Source organism: Desmodus rotundus, chromosome 8 (assembly GCF_022682495.2).
Source record: "Desmodus rotundus isolate HL8 chromosome 8, HLdesRot8A.1, whole genome shotgun sequence".
In the NCBI taxonomy this organism is placed as follows: domain Eukaryota; kingdom Metazoa; phylum Chordata; class Mammalia; order Chiroptera; family Phyllostomidae; genus Desmodus; species Desmodus rotundus.
Window position 1 is genome coordinate 91212136 of NC_071394.1, and position 25890 is coordinate 91238025.

A 25890-nucleotide genomic window follows, 5' to 3' on the forward strand; every position below is an offset into this window, starting at 1 on the left:
TGATCATATCGAAGAGTCAACAACAGACTCAGTTGGCATGTACATTTCACCTTTCCCTCTTCTTTTTCTTTATACCTTCAAGCTTAAGGCCAATATGATGCCTGGATGTTGAATAGTTTTCCCTTCTAGGTGAGTAGAAAAGCCACGTGTTAAAGTTAGTGGTTCAGAAAGAATCTGATCATTGTTAACTTTGTTGACTAGTTAAGATTGGTCTGGATTGGTATTGCCAACTTTTTTGTCATGTGAAAAAAGTAAGCCTATTTTTGGTTCAAACCACTTTTGTTGGGTTTGTTACCTGCAACTGAGCACAACCTTGACTTAAAACAATAGACAAAGTGCTTGGGAGTATCTTTTACATAGGTATACACATATATGTAAATTATATATAAACATTACCTACCAGACTATTACAAGTGTATTAGTTTTATGATTGTTTTTAATAGTGAAATATAATTATAGCTCTGACCCAAGGGTATAGGAAGATTGAGAGTAGAAGACAATTAAGTGACTTACAAAACTGTAATCTGAAATATTTGGCAACTCATGGTTATAAGGTAGAAGCAGGATCCAGATGACTCAAAGACTTAAAAAATGGGGGACTGAGGACCAGATAATATTAATAAATAGCTTACTTTTTTGGGGGGGTGCTTACTACATGCAAGGCAAATCCTAAGCTCTTTGTGTTAATTATTAAACAATGGTGCCACTAACAGATGTGGGACAGTTATGGTAAAGAAAATGATCACTCTGGGATGTGTTGACTCTAACAAGACAGACAAATCTCCAAGGCAGAAGATAAAATGTGCATCAGTTTCTAAGCAGAGTAATTAGAAGTTTGGATATTTCTAATGAGCATGACCCAAATATCCTAGAGTGAGAATTAAAGAGGATAATATAGGTTAGAGCTCTAGTGAAAATTCTGGAGAAACAGAAGAAAGTCCAGAAGAGAACCTGCACAGCTGAAGTGAACAAGTTCATGGCTTTCCAGCAAGCACGATCGATGCTCTGGGTGGACTTGTTACCACAGATGTGAGCTGCTGAGACCAGACCCCATGTCATTTTTCATAAAACACTGACTATCACAAATGGTATTCTCAAAGTAGAGATAAATTCTCTCATTTCAACACTTAATAAATGTGATATTGTGAATGTAACTGTATCCTTATTTAAATATTATGAATCTTAAAGTATGTGTGGATAGTCTATCTGGGCAGTTATCATAGATGCCAAACAGCTATCAGGGCCAAACTTTGAGAGATATGGGGGATTTCCAGGAATTTGCAGGAAATAACATGCATATGTTCCATCTTTATAATGACTTGGCTCTTTGTCCAACACAGTGATTTGGGATGGAATTCCAGTTGCTAAAGGAAATTCATTTAATTAGAATTTTGTTATTTTTAGATTATTTTTCCTTTAGTATTTTCTCACAGTTTTGACTCTAGTGTAATGATGGGGGTCAGTTATGTTTACTACATAAATAATTGCACCTATTAAGTTTTATGAAAAATTAATTAAATTCATTTCATCATATCTCATGGTATGTAATGTAAGTAATTAAAAATACAGTATTTGTGATGGGATTTAATCCAATTTTTAAAATTTCAAGTTGCAGAACTAACCAAAATTCTGAAGGAGACAAGATGATTTGTCAGTGTTAAAAAAGTAATTTTTCTAGCTCCTCTAACAGGCATCATGCCCAGTGGTGTGCTAGCTGTTAACTGCAGGTGGAGAACCCTCATCAGCAAGTGTGATAATGGGATGGGAGAGCAAGGGGAAGAAGAGATTCATTTTTACTTTTTTTGTCTCCTTGAATAAAAATAATTCACACCCCTCACAGCTCCTGTGGGTTTCACTAGCGGCACCTTTTAAAAATAGAATTACTAAATCTCAGCACTGGAAACAATTTCAGGGGGTCACAGCAAAAGCCATCACACATTATAGGGAATCTCTTTTATATCACTTTATGCCTCTATGGCTCTGAAACCTGTAAAGAGAGTTAATTCATAATCTTCATAGTTAGCTCATTTCATTTTAATTGTTTGAAATTTCTTCCTTATGTATAGCTAAAATCTGCCTTTCTGTAAATTAATAGTAGTGATAATTGGAGCAACAGCTGCTGATGCTTGCATTTGTTGAGTGTTATATTTAGTTGCACCTAACAGAATCCACCCTTGCTACATTCAATGAAAAAGAATTTAAACAGAATTGGATACTGACAAAATTATAAAGGCAAGTGGAATAGGCTGTAGGTAAGGTTTTCAGAATTATCTCCTCAAACAGTACTGCAACACTGGCCTGGGAAGCCCACTATTGTCTTCATTCCAATTAGGAGGAGGGAAGCAAGCAGAAGCTAGTTATTCCAGGACTGCACCACTTACACTTGACCCATGCCAAAACCAACAAAGAAAAACAAAAAAATATCAAACCCTGCACCTGACCTCTATCAAGATCTAGCTAGCTCTAGTTCCTTCCACTGTTGTCTTCATGTCATGGTCTCCAGATTTTTTCTGTATCTTTGTTGTTACTGTGTTTAACTCCCCTTGGTAGGGAGCTCAATGAGTCATGAATGCTATTTTGCAATTATGCTGAGTGAAATTGAATACAGAACTATCTGATGCAGGAAGTTGGGGAACTAATAGTTTTGGTAAGGCATACATATAGGTTCTTCAGGTTTTTTGCCAAATTTTGAGTCTGTCAAAGAACCCAACAAAACAAGTGTTGTCAGGGAAACACAGGAGATTTGGACAGGTGTAAGTAAAGGTGTAACAAATACTTTGTTTTCCTGTGTTTCGTTGAAGGATTTCAGTCTACTCTGATATTAGTTACACCGTATTTCACCATGTATGATGAGCACTTTCTTATCCAAATTTTTGAGAGAAAAATAAGGGTGCACATTATACATGGGTACTACTCATTCTGTATCTATATAAATGTTTTTAATTCTTTAATTTATGCTTATGCATTAAAAGTGTAACTCCTTTAAAATTATTTTATAATACAAAAATATTTTACAAATTTCTTTATAACACAAAAACCAAGTATCTAAATATATAAATAAATTAAATTAAAAAATTTAAATGAAAGACTTTTTTCCTGAATGTTTGGTCCAAAAACAGGGGTATTATACATGAGAGCACAACACCCTGTGGGAAGTGGTGTTATATTAATATTAATTATGAATAAATAAAGGATCAATAAGGTTAAGTGAATTCCTACAGATTACATACTCAGTGACAAAATTGGGAATTGAACTGAGAATTCATTTTCCCTTCTAACCAATCTACTTCTGCCAAGGAAGGGAAAGAACAGGCCATTTTCTCACATTAAAGAAACTGAAGATCACCACACTTTTGTATGTGTCAGTACTTGCATAATAAATTTGGCAAACAGAACAGATAATTTTAAAATATTCCCTCTCCTTGTTATGAGACGATAGGAATTTTAAGTAAAATTAATAATGACCAGAAAAAAGCAGACCATGAACATTCTTTGATTGAAGTTATGCGTAAATGATGGTTTAAAATATATATACATATACATATATATGTATAATATATATTATATATATTATAGGTGCATACACACACACAAAAGAACAAAGGTAAAGGATTAATATCCTTTAATTACATTAGTATGTGTTTTTTTAAAAGGGAAAACCTATATTTCATTTTGATTTGCACTTATGAATAATAACATAATTTTAGTTTTTGAAACTTCTGCAAATTTATCAATGAATTTATCAGAACAAATCCTTGCATATTCTTGTTCAATAGACAGTATTGCAAAATTTGTCACTCTACCTTTACTCATAGTCGATCAAAGCACATTTTTTAATCAATTTTTACTTTGAAAAATATTTTTCACATAAAGCATATATACACCAATGGGAATAGTCTGCAGTATAAAGTTACATTTGTCAGGAATCATGAATATTTTATTTAAAAATAACTTTCAAATTTTAACAGAAATAAAACTTCAAGTGGTCCCGTGAAATGAGAGAATAAAAGCAGTGAAGGTTCTGTTTCTTTCCCTTTTCCCTAATCATTGTGCTTTGTATTTAAAAATATATTATTTAAATGCAGTAATATATAGAGTCCACAGGAATAGCTAATGAAAAAGAAAGAAAGAAAAACTGTATACAAATCGAACTGAAGCTATTGCAAAGTATTGTGAACTTATTTTTGAAACAATTTCATGTACCTTAGTCCATATGCATTGGGGATTTATTATACAATTAGCCTAATTACACAGTTATATAATTACTGGGGTTCTCTAACTCTCTAAATGTGCATTCTCCTCCTATTTCTCAATGAGAGTTTGTCAACCTAAAACATTGCATTTCCTAGCCTCCTTTCTGCTGATGTGATCATGCAACCAAGTTTTGATCAATGACATGTATACAAAAGCATATGCAGTACAGTGCTTCCGGGAAAATTCTTTAAAATGGAAATGAAGTAAACTTCGTTTTTCCTTCTTCCATCTTGGAGGTCATAGTCTGATGGATATGTACTGGCATGTCTTACTTGGTTTAGTTTGCATTTCCCTGATGACTAGTGATGCAGCATCTTTCCACGTACGTACTCACTATTAACATCTCTCTTCTTCCTTCTGTCCCTCTACCTCTCTGTCTCTCTCTCCTTAGTAAACTGTCTTTTGAATTTTTTGTCTTAATTATTTTTTGGTTTGTCTTCCTATTTTTTAGTTGTAGGAGGATTTATATATTTTTGATGTAACTCCTTTAGTGAATACATGTGTTGTGAATATTTTCTTCCAATCTGTGGTTTATCTTTTTGTATCTTAAATGCTGTCTTTTGAAAGGAAACATTTTAAATATTGATGAAGTTCCATTTCTCATTTTTAAATGTTTTCTAAATTTTATTTTTATTTAATTTTTATTATATTGTTTTTCCTTTACTATTTAGTCCCCTTAAACTCCCCTCCCCCCAGCAATCACCACAATGTCGTCCATGTCCATGAGTCCTTTTTCCTTTTTGCTGAATCTCTCTACCCCCTAACACCCCCACAAGTTGTCATCTGCTCTCCATCTATGAGTCTGTCCCCATTTTGCTTGTTAGTTAAGTTTGTTCATTAGATTCCATATATGAGTGAAATCATATAGTACTTGTCTTTCTTTTACTGGCTAATTTCACTAAGCATAATGTTCTTCAGGTCCATTTATACTGTTGCAAAGGGTAATTTGAAAAATATTTTCTAGATGTACAAAAATCTTTCCAAATTCTAAGGTTGCATAGATTTTGTTCTATGTTTTATTATAGAAATTTTATTGTTTTAGATTTTACATTTAGATCTATGATCCATTTTGTGTTAAGTTTTACATTATATAAGGCAAAGGTCTATATTTATTTTTAATGTATGTACATTTATTTGATTCAGCCCAATTTATTATAAATTTTTTCTTTTTACTATTGAGTTGCCTTGGTACATTTGCCAAAAATCAACTGATATATTCTTGCATTTATGTGTGTGTGTGTGTGTGTGTATTCATTCTGGGCTCTCTATTACTTCCTATTAATCTATATTTATATTCTCATGATTACTAAACTTTCTTGGTTTCTATGGCTTTCTTTTTTGTTGTTGTACTATTGGCATACAATATCCTATTAGTTTCAGGTGTACATCATAGTGATTCGGTGTTTATATACATTACAAAATGATCCCCATGGTAAGTCTAGTTACTATCTATCACCATACAAAGTTGTTGCTGTATTATTGACTATATTCCCCATGCAGTACACTACATCCTCATGACATTTATTTTATGACTGAAAGTTTGTACCTCTTAGTCCCCTTAACCTGTGTTGCCCAATCCATCAACTCCTCTCCCCACTGATAACCACTACTTTGTTTTCTGCATCTGTGAGTCTGTTTTTGTCTTGTTTGTTTGTTTTGTTTTTAGATTCCACCTATGAGTGAAACCATGCAGTATTTGTCTTTCTCTGCCTGACTTACTTGACTTAGCATAATACCCTCTAGATGCATCCATGTTGTTGAAAATTTAGCAAGGTTTCATTGTTTTTGTCTGAGTAATATTTTATTGTAAATATCACACCTTCTTTATCCATTCATCTTTTGATGGATACCTAGGTTACTTCCATATCTTGGCTATTGTAAATGATGCTGCAATGAACACAGGGATACATATATCTATTTGAATTTGTGTTTTCATGTTCTTTGGATAAATGCCCAGAAGTGGGATTGCTGGCTCATTTGGTAGTTCTCTTTCTAATAATTTGAGGAACCTCCACACTGTTTTCGATAGTGGCTGCACCAATTTACAATCCCACCAACAGTGTACAAGGGTTTTCCCTTTTCTCCACATCTGTACCAATGTTCATTATATTTTGTCTTTTTGATAACAGTCATTCTAACAAGTGTGAGGTAATATCTCACTGTAATCCTGATTTTTATATCCCTGATAATTAGTGATCTTGAGAATTTTTTCATTAAAGTCATTAGTATTGTTCTTTATTTTATATTTTTAAAGAATTTTGGTTATATTAGGTCCTACACATATTTTAAGTCATTTTATCAATTTCTTGAAAAAAGACTTCTGGTATTTTGATTGAAATTCCATTGAACCAACTCATAAATCAATTTTAGAGAATATTTATATTAACAATATTAAGTCTTCCAGTACATGAATTTGGTGTAGGTATTTTAAAATTTCTCTCAGCAATGCTCTGTGGCTTTTAGTTAAGTAATTTTGGATGGCTTTTTGTTAGATTTATTCCTAGGTATTTTATGGTAATTATATCATGTGGAAATAAGAGAAAGTTTCACTTTTTTACTTTGCTACCCACACTTTTAAAATTGAATTTATTAGGGGGAATGCAGACTAGTATAGCTACTTTAGAAATCAGTATGGAGTTTCCTCAAAAAATTAAAAGTGGAACTTTTGACCCAGCGATTTCACTTCTGGGAATATATCTGAAGAAACCCAAAACACTAATTCGAAAGAATATATGCACAAAAGAGTAAATGGAACTGTGTTCATTGCAGCATTATTTACAAAAGCCAAGATTGGAAACAGCCCAAATATCCATCAGTAGATGAGTGGATTAAAAAGAAACCCCGTAATATTACACAATGTAATACTACTCAGCAGAAAAAAGAAGGAAATCTTACCATTTGTTATCCACTTTTATGATGGCTGCCTTCTGTTCCCATGTTCTGCCAAACATAAAACAATTTGCTTGTCCTGCTCTCTTCAGATGAAGTTGTTACTCTTCACAATTTGGTTAATGTGTTTATCTTGTGACTTTAGTTCTCTGATGGTCTCAAAAATGGTTATGATTTTATAAATTATCTGGCTTTCTCATTATTAGATTAAAACAACATTCTGTTTTTTCTGTATCCAAAGGAAATGGAACTGTTCATAATTTTGCCATTATATTTTCATTGTTTTCAGATCAAAATAAATTCTAAATTTCATTTTGATTCTATCACTGATTTATGTGATTTTTAAAAGCATTCCACTTTACTTGATTGTTTTATATTTATTATTTTGTTATTAATTTTAGTTGCATCATATTGTATTAGAGGACATGTTTTTATGTTTTTGATTAATTACAATTTATTTAGGCTTGCTTTATGGAGTATTGTTTGACTGTACTGGTAAAAGTTTCATTTGCGCTTGCCTAGAATGTATATTCTAAAGCTGTTGGCCTAAAATATAAATTAAGATAACTTAGTGGTTTTGTGTGCATCTTCTATATCCTTATTAATATTTCAAGTGCTTGTGTTATCAATTTGTCTATTTCTCTACCAGTTCTCTCTATATTTGTCTCTTGTATTTGAAGCTATGTTATTAAATTCATACATATTAAATGCTCTATCTTCCTGATGAATTCAGCCTGTTATAATTTTGAAGTACACTCTATCTATGGCAACACTTGTATCTTGAAGTCTGCTATATCCCGCCATAATATAGCTGTACAGTGGATTTTTTTCTAATCAGTGATTGCATGGCATGACTTTCCCACCTGCTTATTTTCAAACTACACGTATTTATTAGTCATTGTTCTACTAGAGAAACAGAATCAATAGGATAGATGAATAGTAATCATTAGAAATATCAAAATTTTGTTCGCCTTGGGATCCTTTCCGTGTTTTTTTCCATCTATTCATTAAGGGCCAGTATTATAGCTGGCATTCAGACACAATTTGGGAAAATATCAATGTCAATGGAAACTCCCCGCCACTAGCGTGTTACCCAGCATTGGGCATTACCCAAAAGTCCGCTGACACACAGACTCAAGCCTGTTAGGTTCTACCTAAGGGCAGCCATGCTGCTGTGCTTTTTCTCACCTTTTCTGTAAAAATATTTCCTTTCTTGACTGAGAGCCTCACCTGACTGCTGGGAGCAGACAAACAGACCCACAGTAGCTGGGTGTCATTTTTCTTCCATTTTATTTCTGACAAGTTATGTCAACCAAGTGAGCTGAGAAAAATAAGTGAAGTTAACTAATGTAATATTTGCATACACACTTGCATGGAGCAGACATAGGTAAATTAGTCAGGGTATAATGTAGCTACAGGCACTTGTTCTGCTCTAAAATTGAAGACATACTGGTAAGTCTGAAATAAAAGGAAAGCATAGGTAGTCTTTTAAAAAATAAATATAACATTACTTTAACTTCATAATTTAGCAGTAAGGTACATAGTCATTAATTTTGGCCCTAATAAGTATATTTAATAAGCAGACTATAAGATCACATAATTACTATGTAGACTAAGAATATTTAATAGCCACATTATGTGTAGTGATTATGGTTTACACCATTGAGTAGAGTTCAATTTTCATTGAGAATTAGCTTTTCTCCCACACAAATTTAACTAATTAGCTATTGACTCAACTGTTTCCCTCTTTCAGTTTTTGAAACTGTAGCAGCTTACTTTTGATTATCCTTACTTAATGGTACTGACTCAACTGATCTTTACACTACAATAGTTCTGTGTTTGTAAGACTGTAGAAAGCTTCTGGCTAATTTACCTTGAGTAATTCTTATCCATTCATTCATTTATTTTTATTATTCATGCTGTTACAGTTGTTCCCACTTTTTTTCACTTTCCCTACTTCCACCCAGCCCTATCCTCTCCCCTCTCCAAGTCAATTCGCATATTGTTGTCCATGTCCATGGGTTATGCATAAATATTTTTTTGTTAATCCTTTCACCATCTTTCATTTTAAGATTGTGTAAGCTTTCTCAAGATCAAAGGGGCAACCAAGTGATGCACCTGCTCAGCAGTCTCAGGACACATGGTATTGAAAATATAGATAAACATGGTCCCTGTTCTTACAAAGGTTATATTTTTTAGAGTGAGGCAAAAATAAACAAGCAATAGCATTTTAGATAATTATTATTCAAGACAATCAAATAAATAAAGAGAGAAAGAAAGAAAGAAAGAAAGAAGGAAGGAAGGAAGGAAGGAAGGAAGGAAGGAAGAAAAAAAGAAAGCAAGCAAGCAGGCAGAGCTGGGGGACCCAGGTAAAAATAAAAATAAAGGCCCACCATAATAAAAAGTTATTAAGAACTTCAAGATGACAATAGTAGATCATGAAGCCAGCCCTAACAGAGTGATTAGGGATGGGTCAGTGGCAGAATAATTCATAAAGCATATTCTCTTTAGGTAAACTTTAGAAATAAAGGCAATAAAGAGGAGCCATTCTTACTTACCCAATGGAATGAACTATAACCTGCTTGAGAAATGGAGAGGTCTGTGCAGCTAAAGCACATGGACCAAGGGAGAGACAGACATAAGATGAAGCCCTGGAGAGAGTGTGGGTGAGGGGAGTTCACAAAGGGCCTGGTAGGTAATGGCAAAGATTAGAATTTGACAAGTAAGCCTTATAAAAAGCTTGAAGAATTGATAATGGTTCACATCTTTGTGGGCCTGAATAACTTGCACTAATTCTGTCTTAAAATTTGCAGTATTACTTCTCTATGGTCTTTCTTCTGAGCTGCCTGGTGGTAAGGAAAATAATATGAAGATTGTCTCTATCTTTCATCCCTCCCTCCCTTCCTTTTTTCTTTAATAAAGCAACAAACAACAAATGTTGGAGAGGTTGTGGAGAAAAGGGAACCCTAGTGCACTGTTGGTGGGATTGCAGACTGGTGCAACCACTGTGGAAAACAGTATGGAATTTCCTCAGAAAACTAAAAATGGAACTGCCTTTTGACCCAGCTATTCCACTGGTGGGAGTATGCCCTAAGAATCCTGAAACACCAATTCAAAAGAACCTATGCCCTCCAATGTTCATAGCAACACTATTTACAATAGTCAAGGGCCAGAATAACCTAAGTGCCCATCAGTAAATGAATGAATCAAAAAAACTGTGGTACATTTCCACAATGGAATACTATGCAGCAGAAAGAAAGAAGGAGCTTCTACCCTTTGTGACAGCATGGATGAAATTGGAGAGTATTATGTTGAGTGAAATAAGCCAGGCAGTGAAAGACAAATACTATATGATCTCACCTACAAGTGGAGCCTAATCAACAAAACAAACAAGTGAGCAAAATAGAACTAGAGACCTGGAAATAAAGAACAAACTGACAGTGACCAGAGGGGAGGAGGAGGGGGGATAGCAGGGGAAAGGAGGAGGGTCAAGGAACATGTATAAAGGACACATGGACAAAGACAATGGGAGGAGGATTGAGTATGGGAGGTGGGGGGGTGGGTAGGGCAGGGGAGAGTAATGGTGGGAAAATGGGGCAACTGTAATTGAACAATAAAAAATGTTTTAAAAAATGACCATTTCACATGCATAATTCAACATGAAGGAAATTATCTCTTAAGCTCTCAATCAACTTCTGGTAACAACTGTTTAGGCAAAATGAACACCTTAGATAAAACATACAGACTTATGGAAATTTGGAGATAAATACTTATTTTCCTACTAATATGTCAATATAAATAAATATTGCTTTTTATTTATATAAATTTTCTAGAAATTGGTATATGGGGTAAAAAAATATGATTGCTGCATTTGCTAGAAGCTAATGACAGGTACAGAATCCTACGTACATCTTTGTGGAAGCTATGGGGTACCATCTATACAAAGTCCTCAGAAATGGCCAACTTTATTGTCTCAGCTTCCCAACATAATGATCTTAGTAAATCACTCAACTTCTTTGAGGTTCAGTAACCTTGCCTATAAAATAAGGAATAATATAAGAATATTTGTTGTGATACAATGACTCATCAAAGTGACAGACCCAGCCCTCCAGTCTCCTCTTGTGAGGAGACACATGTTTTATCAATCAAGAGGCAATAAGATAACATATTTTAAGTGTTAGATGGTTATATCTGAAAGAGCCCCACCACTTTATTTCAAGTGCTTTCCTCTTTGTTCAATTATTTTTCATCTCACATCTCTGATATATATTAAGTTGAAAAATGTAAATGATTTGATCATATCTTTATATACAAACCCAAATAAATTAGAATATAAAACATACATACATGCTGGAAGGCTAACCAGCTGTTCTGTTGTTGTTGTTTTTAATGAGATTTTCCAGGGCTAGTTTAAAAGTTGGATTAAGACTATGTATGGATAGCCGCTGTGTCTTATTGATCTCTGTATCCCAAGCACTAAGCACGAGGTTGGGCATAGAGAACATGCTCAGTATATGTTTGGCCTGAAGTAGGAGACATGAGCAGCTCTGAAGATGGAATAGGAGGTCTGTCCAGAATGTATCCAGCCATGTAATATGAAAGATAGAGACATTTATTGAAGAAGATAGAGGATACATTATTCATAGGGTAATGATGCCTCAGGCCCCTTCAAAATAGTCACCATAGGGACCTCACAAAGTTCTGCCAGTGTCTCTTCCACTGTTCAAAACACTCTGCAAAATCCTTTGTTGGAATTGCCATCAGCCACCCTGTCGTATTTTTCTGAATCTCATCAGTGATCTGAAATCTTTTCCCTTTCAAAGATAATTTTAGTTTTGGGAGAAGTCAGAAGTCACAGGGCACCAAATCTGGGCTGTAGGGGGGCTGAGTCACCTGGGTGATTTATGTTTCACCAAAAAACTGCACAAGACATGATGCATGGGCGGGCAGGCATGTTGTCATGAGGAAACTGCTAATCAACAGTTGCCCATAGCTGTGCTGTTTGTGCTGTGTTGCATCTCTCAGTGACAAAGAACATTGAGGTAGTAATTCTTATTAATTATTTGGCCTCGAGGGGTGTACCCATGATGGATAAAACCTTCCCAATCAAAAAACACAGTTAACATGGTCTTGACCTTGCTGTGACTTGGCTGTGCCTTTTTTTTGTGTGGAGAACCAGGTGACTTCCATTAGGATGACTGGGCTTTCATTTCTGGATCACAGCAGTAGACCCATGATTCATCTCTGATTATGACCTTCTTGAGGAAATCTGGTTCATTTGTAGTGGTTTGAATCAAGTCATTAGCAACTGCAGCATGACGTTCCTTCTGATTTGGTAGGAACGGATTTTGCTGTGATATGTTTCAGGCCGAGATCCTGTGTGAAAATCTCAGACACAGTACTTTTTGGAATCCCAAGATCAGCTTTTAGTTCTCGCACATCAGTTGCCTATCTTTGTTGACTGCATCTATATGTTCAACATCTTCACGTGTGTTGCAGGCCTTCCAGAACATGGATCACTTTCAATAGATTCTCAACCACCTTTTCAGTGTTTATGCCACACTTTTATTTGTGCTGCACTCATTGCATCATCCCCAAAAGCCTTCTGAATAGTTTCCGCAGAGGAATGTTCAAGCTTAATGCAAAATTTGATGCAGATTCATTGCTCTATTTGCTCAGTCACTTTGAATGTGATGGCCACACAGTGCACATGCTCACTCAACAGCATCTACCACCCCTGCTGACTAGTGCATTGAAGTTGTCATTGTTCATGCATGTGCTTTCCAGTCTACTTTCCTTGGCCCCCAGGTTACATTGATGTGGCACAAACCATTCTCATTACGTTAACAGTGGCTGGGCTTTTTCTGGACAGACCTCAGTATATTCAGGATGAGTGTGTATAAAGTCGATACCAACTGTATGATGTATTTAAGGACTGAGATGAATCTTACTCTCCACAATTTCTTCTGTCAGGCATTCCAGTAGGGGAAAGGGATCGGGAAGAGGGAGAGTTCATAATAGTAAGCATTATTGTCTGAGAAAATCAGAAATTTGGAAACAGTTTCACAGTTTCATTGACTAATCAAAGCATTTTAGTTGAAACCGACTTTCCCCTTTTCTATTTTAATACTCAATTTTCACATGAAGTGAGAAGGTCTATTTTAAAATCGTTTCAAAATTTCCTAACACAATCTGGAAGCTATTTTGGAGATGTGGTGTTCCTAGGAGATTAAAGTAGATTGAATAAATGTTAAATGAGTGTATTAAAAAAACAGATTGCTTTAAATGCACTCAGGTGTCACCACCATTTTGAAATAATCACTTAAAATTACAACTTACTTGTTTTACAAGTCAGGTTAATAAATGCATGAAAGATGAATCACTAATAAGACTCTTTTTTTATGTCATTGAAAAGAGAGTTGGTGCCATGTGGAAATGTAGTGTCGGCTAAGTAATATGTATTTTCTTAGAGACTCAGAATGACAAATACATTGACAGGAGTTAGACGTCATTTACCAAGTTCAAAAAAATGGTGAGTTTTCAGTGGTCTCCCAGGACTCTTAAAGAATAAGACCAGCTTCCTGGAAACACCATATGAAAAGACCTAACCTAGGAAATTGATCACAGAGCAGACTTGAAATTTTCTGTACTCCGTGTGATCTTTAGCAGTGATTCTTCACCACAGAGATCTCCGATGAGCAACAAGAAGCTTTACAAAGATACCTACGTGTGGGTGCACCCAGAACAATCAAATCAGAATCTATCAGGGCTGTGACTGGACATCAGTATTTTAAAAAACTCCCAGGTTAGTGTGTAGCTCACTGAGAATCACTGACTTAGCCAGAACAAGGAAGGCGAGTGCACGGCACCTGGGTTATAATTTTCCCTGTCCCCCGAGAGGAGACATCAATTTATCTAAAAACATTTATTTGTACTGAAACCAGAAAAATTTTAAGGTTTTCTCTGGAAACCATATGCACCAATCAACATAGGCATTCCAATGAAAAACCTCCAATTTCTGATATTTGTACTAATTACTGGGTGCACAGAGTATGTGCCATAAATATCTAGGGATTGATCAGATTGCCCTCAATATATAACTAGCACATGCTCTTTTACCCAATTGGTTATTGACCTAGCGTGGCCTAGTGATTGTAAGCAGACTACAAATGAGGCATTCCTCTTTTGCTTCAAAAATGTACAGGCCCTCTCTTAGAGCAATTTGGAACTATGAAGTTTGTTTTAAAGTAATCTGTTACCCACCTGGAATTCCATTCTATATTTCTATTTGATACAATTAAAAGCTGTAAAATAATTAAAACTTGCATTGTTATTAAATAGGTACCCATTATAGTTAATGTTATGTTTTAATAGGTATGCCTGACCAAAAGAAAGATTTCTTCTATTAAATTGAGGCATTTCTTCCACACTATATAACTAATCTCTACATGTGGGGTGCTGAGTCAGTGGACATCCAGGGCCCTAAGTTCCCTGCTGAAGAATGAATATAGCACTTCAAAAGCATGAACGTTAAAGGAGCAATGGCCTCCATGCTTCGCCCACTGAAGAGTAGTCTGTATAAATTTGTTCCTCCTTATGTTTAGAAATCTTTACCCTCAACTTTTACAAAGTTATACTGCTTCTCTTTCTCAAAGTAACAAATGCAATTCCTAATTACCTCTCCTTTCAATTGCATTCTATATTTCCTTAATAATTTGTATCTCAGTTGTTTTACAGTCTCTTTAATTACCCACAAATACAGAAGAAGCTTACAAATATTCTCATTAACTCTTGGCATAAGGAGTTCACAGTGTTCTCTTGATTGGCAGCCTTTTTCATACTATATCCAAGCTCTTCCACTTTTCCTTTTCTGTGGAGACAGGCTTTGGGGAAACCATGAGTCTCTGATATAGGAGTGCTATTTAGCTGTAACAAGAAATTTAATCTGCTTTATATGCCCAATGGCATTCTCAACAGACTCTTTAGCACAAATCCAGACTCCAAATCCACCTGTTTCTTTGAGACATGACAAATCTATACAACATTCTGTAATTCACTTTAAAATGACTGATCCAAAGGAAGCAACTATATCACTAGTTTAAATGGTCTATGAACTAGCAGATTTTGAGAAAAACTGCAAACTCATTGTAGGTATCCTATTCTGAAATTGTAAGATTTAGTAGCTAAAGGGAATGATTTTAGTGCACATTATCCCTAGGCATGTGTGGAGTCTCTCACCTAGAATGCCACATCAAACACCTCAGAAGGGAAGGGAGTCTGGCCCTCACTACCTTGACAGGAGCTCTGTCAACCGGTCAAGTCATCTGCTGGTCTCCCACAGAGAACATCAGCTATTGAACTGAGCTGATACTGTTTCATCTGTTCGTACTTAAAAAGTAGTGGGATAATTCGAGAGAAAAAGTACTTGACATAGTTTGCAAGTGATAAGAATGTCATGGTGAACTCATCTTCATGGAAAGAAGTTCTCTGCAAGTTGCCAATGGAGATTTTTGCAGTTTTTAAAAGATCTGAACAGCCCTGCTTCTGTGTTTCAATTGCTCAAAATCTGAAAATTTGTGGCCAAATGCCATCTAAAAATTATTGTGCAGGTCCTGTTCTTTCCTTGCTTGTTTCCATTAAGCCAGTGTTTCCAACTTTGGTCACGTGCACACAACCGCTGTTATTACCATTTTTGCATACTGCCTCTACTATTCCAAAGGCGGTATTTTTCTTTAAGCTGACTAATTTTTGTTATCTGGACTTATTTTATAAAAATTACAGCAATATGTATGGAATACTGTTATATATTTCTCTAATGTATAATTAAAATATATTAAAATAAATAATGTTAAATGTTTTAACATTTCATATAAAATAATAGTGTGACTTACTGGGGAAACAAAGAGCACTCTTTACAAATTACTGAAATAAAGCAAATCACTCTTTTTATCTCTCTACCATTTTTTGGGGATTGATTTTTTATATTAAAAAATCTACTTAGAGGAGGTCACTTTCTGTTTACACGGGTAAGATGAAGCAGAATAGGGCACATGCCAGGGCAATTTAATCAAACCAAAGAGAAAAAATGTACTGAACACTTAAATTGTGTTTGGCACTGCTGATCCTTCCTTTAATAGAACTCCCTATCTAGTCATCAAAAAAGACAGTTTACTTATTTGGATGAGAAACCAAAATGACATTTACATCAGTGCTATTGTGCTCCACATTCTTTCCTGTCCTTTCAAAGTTCAGTACGCCCAGGTAGAAGAAAACCTGCACTTAACTTTGTGAGAACAAGCAAGTATGTACATTCCTTCTTTCCACCTCCTTATTATTCATTTTATGGAGCTGGATGTCATGCCCCAGAAAAGACTGGGGAGTGAGTATGACATCGGATACACTGACATTTTCTACATAGCCAAACATTCTAGTATGAATTTGTGAATTAGAGCAGCATCCAATCTTGAACACCAGATGGCATATTCTTAAATTATCTCCTAAAAATTATTTCTGAGGACAGTCTTAGTCTAAATGAAGGAAAAGTCTCATATAGTCACTTTCCTGTTGAAGAGTAGCATCCTGTAAATAATAGAAGTCCTGATATAGCAAAGCATTTAAAAATCTTTTACTCACCCCTCTCATTTGAATATTTGTGTGAGTAACACTAACATCTCCTTTAGTGTTACTGTGTTTCATATTAGAAAAATTTGGTTAGAGAATTTTGGAATTATAAATTCATAAATTGGAATGCATTGCCAAGAAACTTAAAAATCCTTAAGATCCAATCTGTAAATCTATTTATAACAAGTCCCCACATATTTTGTTCACATGATTTGAATAATAAAAACTTGTTATTGCATAATTTTCCAGAAAGATATAAATTGTTTAATATATTGTGGTCAATTTTTATAACTCTTTAAGATTTTGGGGGAGATATATTAAGCAATTGTTTTACTAATCTTTTAGTAAAACAATTTGTTTAGTAAAACAAATTTATTTTAGTAAAACAAATATTGGATGGCTTATCACTATTTTTATTTTGATTGAATTTTAATTGTTCATTTTTTACAAAAGGTACAGGTATTGGAAGTTGTAGCCAATCATTTATTTATGTTTTGGGTATAGGTATACTAAACATCCAGGAAACAGTATATTTCTTTTTGAAATAAATATTTCAACTCTGATTTTCATATTGGCTTTTTACTGTTTCTAATCAACAGATTCTAGAGAGCCCATTCATAGTAAAGATGGCATTACACATTTCCTGACTTAAATGTCCAGGGACTTTATTCCCTCTCTATGTGCTCCTGTTTTTTTTTTTTTCCCTTCACTTCATTATGTAGTAATTTTCCTCTCTCATAGGACCTGGTGATTGTTTTGATCTCTCACAGAAGGCAGAGACTCTATCAAAGGCATGTATATGTGGGGGAGAAGGGTGGAAAGAGCATGCAAAATGAGATGTGGCCAGCAGAAACTCTCATTTTTTCCTAAAGGAAACCAGGCAGCATGCTATAGAGTCCAAGGAATTTGCCAAGGCCATATAGGAAAATTTTCCTATCTTGCCTAAGACAAGCTAGGTACAACTTTCTGTCCTATAAAATTTGTCCAATCACTTGGATTATTTTCTGTCTCCACTACTGGACTGGGTGTCTTGAAGAGGATTGATCAAAATTATAGTAGAATTAAAACCTATGCTTACCACCAATCTACTACCACATTGCTTGCTCTTTTTAAGAATCAGCAAACAGGAAGGAAGCACTTGAAGAAAATAATAAGGTGTGGTTTCCAGACTGGTGGCTGATGTAAGATTAGTTTGCTATAACTTGGTTAGGCTTCTCCATGAAAACAATATGGCTGTCCTTTCTATAATGGTCCAAAAATCATGTATTGGAATGCTGGAGATAGAATTAGACCACATACGACAACTAAATATAATTTGACATTAGTTAGTCCAAACAGGTGCAGAGACATCAGAGACATACATATGCAAGAATTTGGGGTCCTTTTAACTTAGGATTAATAAGAATTTCATTGTATCATTGTCAGGTTTCTAAATATAGCCCTTAGACTTTGGGTGAGATATTGGTCTCAAAGGCCTTGTGTGTTTATGTTGCCATTTTGAACTCTCAGAACCATGTTGTCATGAACAAACCCTTGTGTTTGATACAAAACATGACTTGCAACCACTAGAGAAACAGAAAGCCTCATATTACCATGGCCGTTTCCCGCAGTCACATTAAAAACAAATGGTTTTCCTTAGATATTTTATCTACTCTCATTGCAGACCAGTGAGGACAAATTATCCTCACCAAGATTATCATATCAATGTTTTGTTTTATCTACAGCCTTTTCCTCATTAGTTGGTAAATTTCATATTCATGCCTACTGTCTCTTTTCAGTGTATGTTTTTCTTGTCCTTTTATTGTAGTTAAATATAAAACTCAACAGAGGGAATATGATCTCTGTATGCTTATCTCTCCTAAATATCATAAGTGAGAGCTGTAGGTTACCCTAGATCAGGGGTTCTCATCTCTGGTTCCACACTAGAATCACCTAGAAAGCTTTTATAAGACGCCAATGCTTGGGTTCTGCTTCTAGGTTTTCAATTAAATGACAATATTCAAACTCTCTCCAGGTCATTCTAAGAGCATCAAGGTGAAGAGCCACTGACCTTGATTAATTTCATTAAAGGTGCAACCAAATCACTGAAAACTGCCTTCCATACTCTGATGTGCGCAAGCTACCATGAAATGTTTGCTGGTGCATACCTTACTCTTTTTCTTTTTTTAAATATTTTATTTATTTATCTTGAGAGAGAGGGTAAGGGAGGGAGAAAGAGAGGGAGTGAAACTTGCCTCTTACATGCCCCCAACTGGGACCTGGCCTGCAACCCAGGCATATGCCCTGACTGGGAATTGAACTGGGGACCCTCTGGTTCACAGACCAGCACTCAATCCACTAAGCCACACCAGCCAGGGCCTTTTTATTTTTAAGCAGTTTAATAGCTGATTTTAAAAATTTCTGTCAGAATGAAACTATTTGTAAAGAAGGTGATGAAGAACAAAACTGTCACCAACTAAAGGTGTTAAAAGTACAGTGTTTAAAAAAAATTGGGGACATGGGAAATTCAGGCACATGGTTCTTTAAGTCAGTGCTAGAAGAGATTGATTTTGCAGGAAGAGCTAGCCACCTGTGTCCCTTCCTGTCTAAATGCCCCAAAATCTTTACTCCCGAGACCTTTCAACCTATAGCCTGTCACTTATCTATATCTAGGCTTCCACTTACTAACCAATCAAACAGTTAGTAAATGCCTTCAAAGACTGGGGGGAATGGGCATCATGTGCAATGATCTTCAAGTCATGATCACGACATTCTAGTTCTAGGACCTTGAACAAGTTACTTAAGTTCTCTAAGCCTCAGTTTTTAAATATGTAATTATGACAGTACTTACTCTAGGAGGTTGTTGTAAATATTAAATGAGACTGGACATTGACGCAACTGCATAAAGCAGTCCCAGGACAGATATCCCTGCTTTAAGTAAGAAACAAGGACTAGCTACAAAAAGCAAGAACTATGGTAATTTACAGTAGGCCACAGGTGGCAAATACAAGGCCCACAGGCCAAATCCAGCCCTCCACCTTGTTTCTACCCAGCGGCAGCGCCAAGGTCTTGCTTAACTGTTAAGGAGTAGTTACATGTATACAGTCCTAAAATTACATTTGGCCCTTTGAAGGCAAGCATAAGGCTGATGTGGGTGCCCAGTGAAAATGAGTTTGACACCTCTGCTATAGGCTAAAACAGTTTAATTTCACAGATGAAATTAGAATAATCTGGGGAATAATCTTGTGGAAGACACAGACAGAATGTAGCCAAGGAAAATCCAGGGTGGAGGAATGACATATGCAAAGACACATGATTTAGAGCACAGAACATGGCACAATAGGTGGCTGCTTATTGGTGAAGCACTTAATAGTAAAAGTAACAGCTGGCATGAGATAAATGCTAATTCTGTGCTGAACACTTGACTAGTGTTATCTCAGTTATTCTTAAAACAATGCTCCCATTTCAGAGATGAGTGATATCAGACACTGAAAGGCTAAGTAACAGCTTTAAGTGAAAGAGCTGGGATTGGCAGTGAGATCTAATGGGTAGGAAAGCCTGAGTTCCAATACTAATCTGCCACAATGCTTCTAAATTGGTCTTCAGAGTGTCTCGAACAACTGAGAATCCAAGGGAGGCATCAGACCCTAGGGACATAGGCATAGAAAAGGAATTCTGAAGGTATCAGAATACACTTACCTTTATTTTTCTTAGGGCTGACCCAACAGGATTTCCTTTGACTAGAATCCACATAAAGAACCCTCGTCTTGGTTTGTGTAGAACTTTATCATGAGCAAAGCATTTGCATAAGAAGAATTCCTTTTGTTACAATAATGCTGATGTTTTTAGTTTAGTTCAAGGACTTAACGCACATGCAGAGTCAGGGATCTCTAGAGAAACAGAACTAATACAAGTATATAATTAGGAGATAATAAATTAAAACAACAATGAGATACCACTACATACCTGTAGTGGCCAAAATCCAGAACACTGACAACACCAAATGCTGTTGAAGATGTGGACCAACAGGAACTCTCATTTACTGCTGGTGGTAATGCAAAATCATAAAGCCATTTTGGAAAACAACTTGACAGTTTCTTATAAAACTAAACATACTCCTAACATATGATCCAGCAATTGTGATCCTTGGTATTTACCTAAATGAGTTGAAAATTTATGTCCACACAAAAACTTGCACATGGATCTTAATAGCAGCCTTATTAATAATTTCTAAAACTTGGAGGCAACCAAGATGTCCTTCAGTAGGTCAATGAATAAACTGTGGTACATCCAGACAACAGGATATTATTCAGTACTAAAAATAAATGAGGTACCAAGCCATGTAAAAACAAGGAGAAATTTTAAATGTATATTACTAAGTGAAAGAAGCCAATCTTAAAAGGCTGCATGCTGTCTGATTTCAACTTTATAACATTCTGAAAAAAAAAACAACCACAAAACTATGGAGAAAATAAAAAGATCAGTGGTCACCATGGGTAGGGAGAGGAAGGATAAATAAGTAAAACACAGAGAATTTTTAGGGCAGTGAAACTATTCCGTATGATACTGTAATGGCAGATACATGTCATTATACATTTGTCAAAACCCACAGAATGTACAATACCTAGAGTGAACCCTAATATAAACTATGGTCTTTGGGTGATAATAATGCATCAATGTAGGTTGATAGATTGTAACAAATATGATACTCTAGAGTGGAATGTTGATAGTGGGAGAGGCTATGCGTACGTAAGGGCAGGGAGCATATGGGAAATCTCTGTACTTTCCATACAATTTTTCTGTGAATCTACAACTTCTCTAAACAATAAAGTCTAAGAAAATGTCAGGCAAGAAAAAGCTAAGTATAATTAAAAATATCAGAACAACAACAAAAATATGTTCATAGCAATATCTAGACTGGTATTTAACCAAATATCTGGGTACCATGGCCTAGTTGACACATCAAATCACAGGACAGATATTTGATTGCCTGTGAATCAGAAGTTGCAATAAAAGGGCTGATAGGACTTGCCTTGGCCACATGAAAAGTTAAGAGGAGACTGAGAAATGCACTCGAATAGCAGAAGAATTGTGAGGGAGGGGTACAATTTGGTTTTAATATCCCAGGACATGGGACAGTCATCTATTTCAGAATTTGGTTTTCCTTCAAGGACTGAGAGCTTGACTTTACTTAAGCAAATTGATTTTAATAATTTAATAACTGTTGAGTATGGTGTTTTGAATGCAGATGAATTCTTATTCACATGGAGCAGATATCTAGTGACAGAAAAAGATCATTAACACAGAAACAAATACATGAAGAAAAAGATCATATAAATTTTATTTAGGGGTGGAGAACCAAGATGGCGGCATAGGTAGACACACTGCGCCTCCTCGCACAACCGGAACTGACAGAAAATCCAATGGCAAGGAAATCCGACACCAAGGAAATAAAAAATAAACATTCATCCAGACTGGTAGGAGGGGCGGAGACCGGCACCAGGGTGGAGAGGACTTGCGTGGCTGTGGCGGGACCAAGACTGGAGGAGTGTGGGATGAACGGGGCAGGCAGTCTGACCACTAGCAGACCCTGTGGCCCCACATTCGCACATAGATAAACTGGACAAACAGCAGGGCTCCAGCTCGGGGAAATAAAACCTCAAACCTCTGATTGAAAATGCCCGTGGGGGTTGGGGCGGCAGCAGGAGAGACTCCCAGCCTCACAGGAGAGGTCTTTGGAGAGACTCACAGGGGCCTAGAGTGTGCACAAGCCCACCCACTCCGGAACCAGCACCAGAGGGGCCCAATTTGATTGTAGGTAGTGGAGTGAAAGATTGAAGTCCAGTGGAGAGTGGAGTAGGCGCCATTGCTCCCTCTTGACCCCTCCCCCATGTATAGCATCACAGCACAGCGACCAGCATTACCCCGCCCCGGGGACACCTAAAGCTCCGCCCCTTTAAGTAACAGACTCACCATGACCAAAAAAAAAAAAAAAAAAAGAAAGGCCCAAATGACAGAACACTTCAAAGCTCTAGAAAAAATACAACTAAGTGAGGAAGAGATAGCCAACCTATCGGATGCACAGTTCAAAACACTGGTAATCAGGAGGCTCACAGAATTGGTTGAATTTGTTCGAAAAATAGATGAAAAAATGAAGGCTATTCTAAGAGAGACAAAGGAAAATGTACAGGGAACCAATAGTGAGGCGAAGGAAACTGGGACTCAAATCAACGGTGTGCACCAGAAGGAAGAAAGAAACATTCAACCAGAAAAGAATGAAGAAACAAGAATTCAGAAAAATGAGGAGAGGCTTTAGGAACCTCCAGGACATCTTGAAACGTTCCAACATCTGAATCATAGGGCTGCCAGAAGGAGAAGAGGAAGAACAAAAAATTGAAAACTTACTTGAACAAATAATGAAGGAGAACTTCCCTAATCTGGCAAAGGAAATAGACTTCCAGGAAGTCCAGGAAGCTCAGAGAGTCCCAAAGAAGCTGGACCCCAGGAGGAACACACCAAGGCACATCATAATTACATTACCCAAGATTAAACAGAAAAAGAGAATCTTAGAAGCAGCAAGAGAAAAGGAGACAGTTACCTACAAAGGACTTCCCATAAGACTGTCAGCTGATTTCTCCAAAGAGACCTTACAGGCAAGAAAGGACTGGCAAGAAGTATTCCAAGTCATGAAAGGCAAGGACCTATATCCAAGATTACTGTATCCAGCAAAGCTATCATTTAGAATGAAAGGGCAGATAAAGTGCTTCTCAGATAAGGTCAAGTTAAAGGAGTTCATCATCACCAAGCCCTTATTATATGAAATGTTAAAGGGAGTTACCTAAGAAAAAGAAGATCAAAAATAGGAACAGTAAAAATGACAGCAAACTCACAGTTATTAACGACCACACCTAAAACAAAAACAAGAGAAAACTAGGCAAACAACTAGAACAGGAACAGAACCATAGAGATGGAGATCACATGGAGGGTTGTCAATAGGGGAGTGGGAGGGGGAGAGGGGGGGAAAGGTACAGAGAATAAGTAGCATAGATGATAGGTGGAAAATAGACAGGGGGAGGGTAAGAATAGTGTAGGAAATGTAGAAGCCAAAGAACTTATAAGTAGGACCCATGGACATGAACTATAGTGGGGTAATGTGGGAGGGAGGGGGTGGGCAGGATGGAGTGGAGTGTGGGGGGCAAATGGGACAACTGTAAAAGCAAAATCAATAAATATATTTAAAAAGAAAGAAAGAAAAAATTATTTAGGGATAAACAGGAGTTGGGGAGATTATGACACTGGCTTGCTGTAGAGATGGGAGCAGGGAGGCCTCTCTGAAGAGGAAACATTTATGGGAGTGAGTCCTGAAGGTGTGAAATTGAGAAGGAAATCCACCAAGTGAAGAGACAAGAGGAAAGAGTTCGAGCTAGTTAGGTGGTAAGGATGGAATAAAAAAGGAAGGAAAGCATGAGTCAAACCATTGAAAGGCCTTATAGGTCATATCAAAGAGTTTAATTGTAAACAAAATGTGTAGAAAATGAATTTGGACAAGAGTGAAGACCTTGAGAAAAAATACAAGCAGGAACTAGGGAGTAGAGATGAATGTTCAGGGGACAGGAAGGGTATAAAATGTATCTTGGAAGATCTATTTGATAAATTGTATATGCAGAATGACAGGGAGGAACTAAGACCAATTCTTTCATTACTGCTTAAAATATCAGTCCCTCCCTACAGGAATTTAGAGGAAGAATAATGGATCAGAGGTCTTGGTCCAAGAATTAGTTTTGCACTGCCTACAAATATAAATAGTGTAGGAAGATGCTTTATTGGTAGAGTTGACAACCATCATGAGTACAAGTTTAATGACTTAAATACAGTTGCATCATTTATTTATGCAATAAATAAATGCAATAAATAAATCCGTCACCTTCTTGAAGGATTGAGCTTATCTGGTGTAAAAATAAATCAGAATCAAAAGGCCCACTAGCTCATCGGTAAGTGTGAAGCTTTGGGGCATTATTTGGTGACAACATTAGTATGTGCTGATGTGTCTCAGATCTAGAGAGTCAAGTAACTCATGTCACTTATTTATATCATGTGCACCAAAAGTGGTTACCATGCATACTCTCAAAGTCACTGAGGGGACAAATATATGTTCCTATTTCTTTGGATCTTGGCTTCATATGGTTATTTTTTCCTTGCTTTACTTCAATCACGTACAATACACCCACTCAGCAATTAATTATCTTTGGCTCCTTTGAAATTACTCTCCAATCAAGTAAATGTAAAAGGACAGAGTGTTACAAAAAATAATTCCTATCTGGTCCTCTCATTAGGTACCAATTAAATAAACCAAATATGATTTGCTTCTTGGATATGAGTTTAGCAGACATAAAGTCAGGCTGTCTCCAGGCTATTCTGATAAATGTCCTGGTTTTTCTCAGGGATTTTATTATGTCACATGATAATCTTTCAACTTACTGTTTCCTCAGCATATGCGACCACAGCCAGTGTGTAGCCCAGATGCAAGATTCTACTTTAAATGAAAATGTGTCTGTCTCCAAAGTCATGTGACCTTGTAGATTCATTTGGTTCTCAGGATCATTGCAAGATCCCATAAAAAATTAGCTTAATGAACCTTTAAAGCAGTATTTTAGGTATTTTCAGAATTTTAAAGATAATGATAGTTAATAGAGACAGGAATATAGCTTTATTTGTAATGGAACAAATACCTAAAAATTTAGGTGTTATGCTTCATGCATTTTAATGTTGTATTGTATTATATTGGTAACATTTTTATCAGAAGACTGATGAAAATATAAACTACTTTCTATACCTGAGGAATGACAACTAAAGGGAGAAGGTTAGAATGAACTGGATTCTAATACTAATATTAGTAGCAATACCACTGTTGATATTTAACAATTAATAGTTTATAATGCTTTTTATTCTCATATTTCTTGGAACTTATTTTAAGTGACTTGCCTCAGATCATATAGCTTGCAAATATGGAATCAGGAATAGAATAGAGCTTTGAACTTATGTTTTTTCTTAATATGCTATGAGTTATGCCCAAGCTAGCCAGTATAATCTAAAGAACTAGAGAGTTGGACCCACCATTTTTTTTTGTTTTTCTGTGGACATAATTAT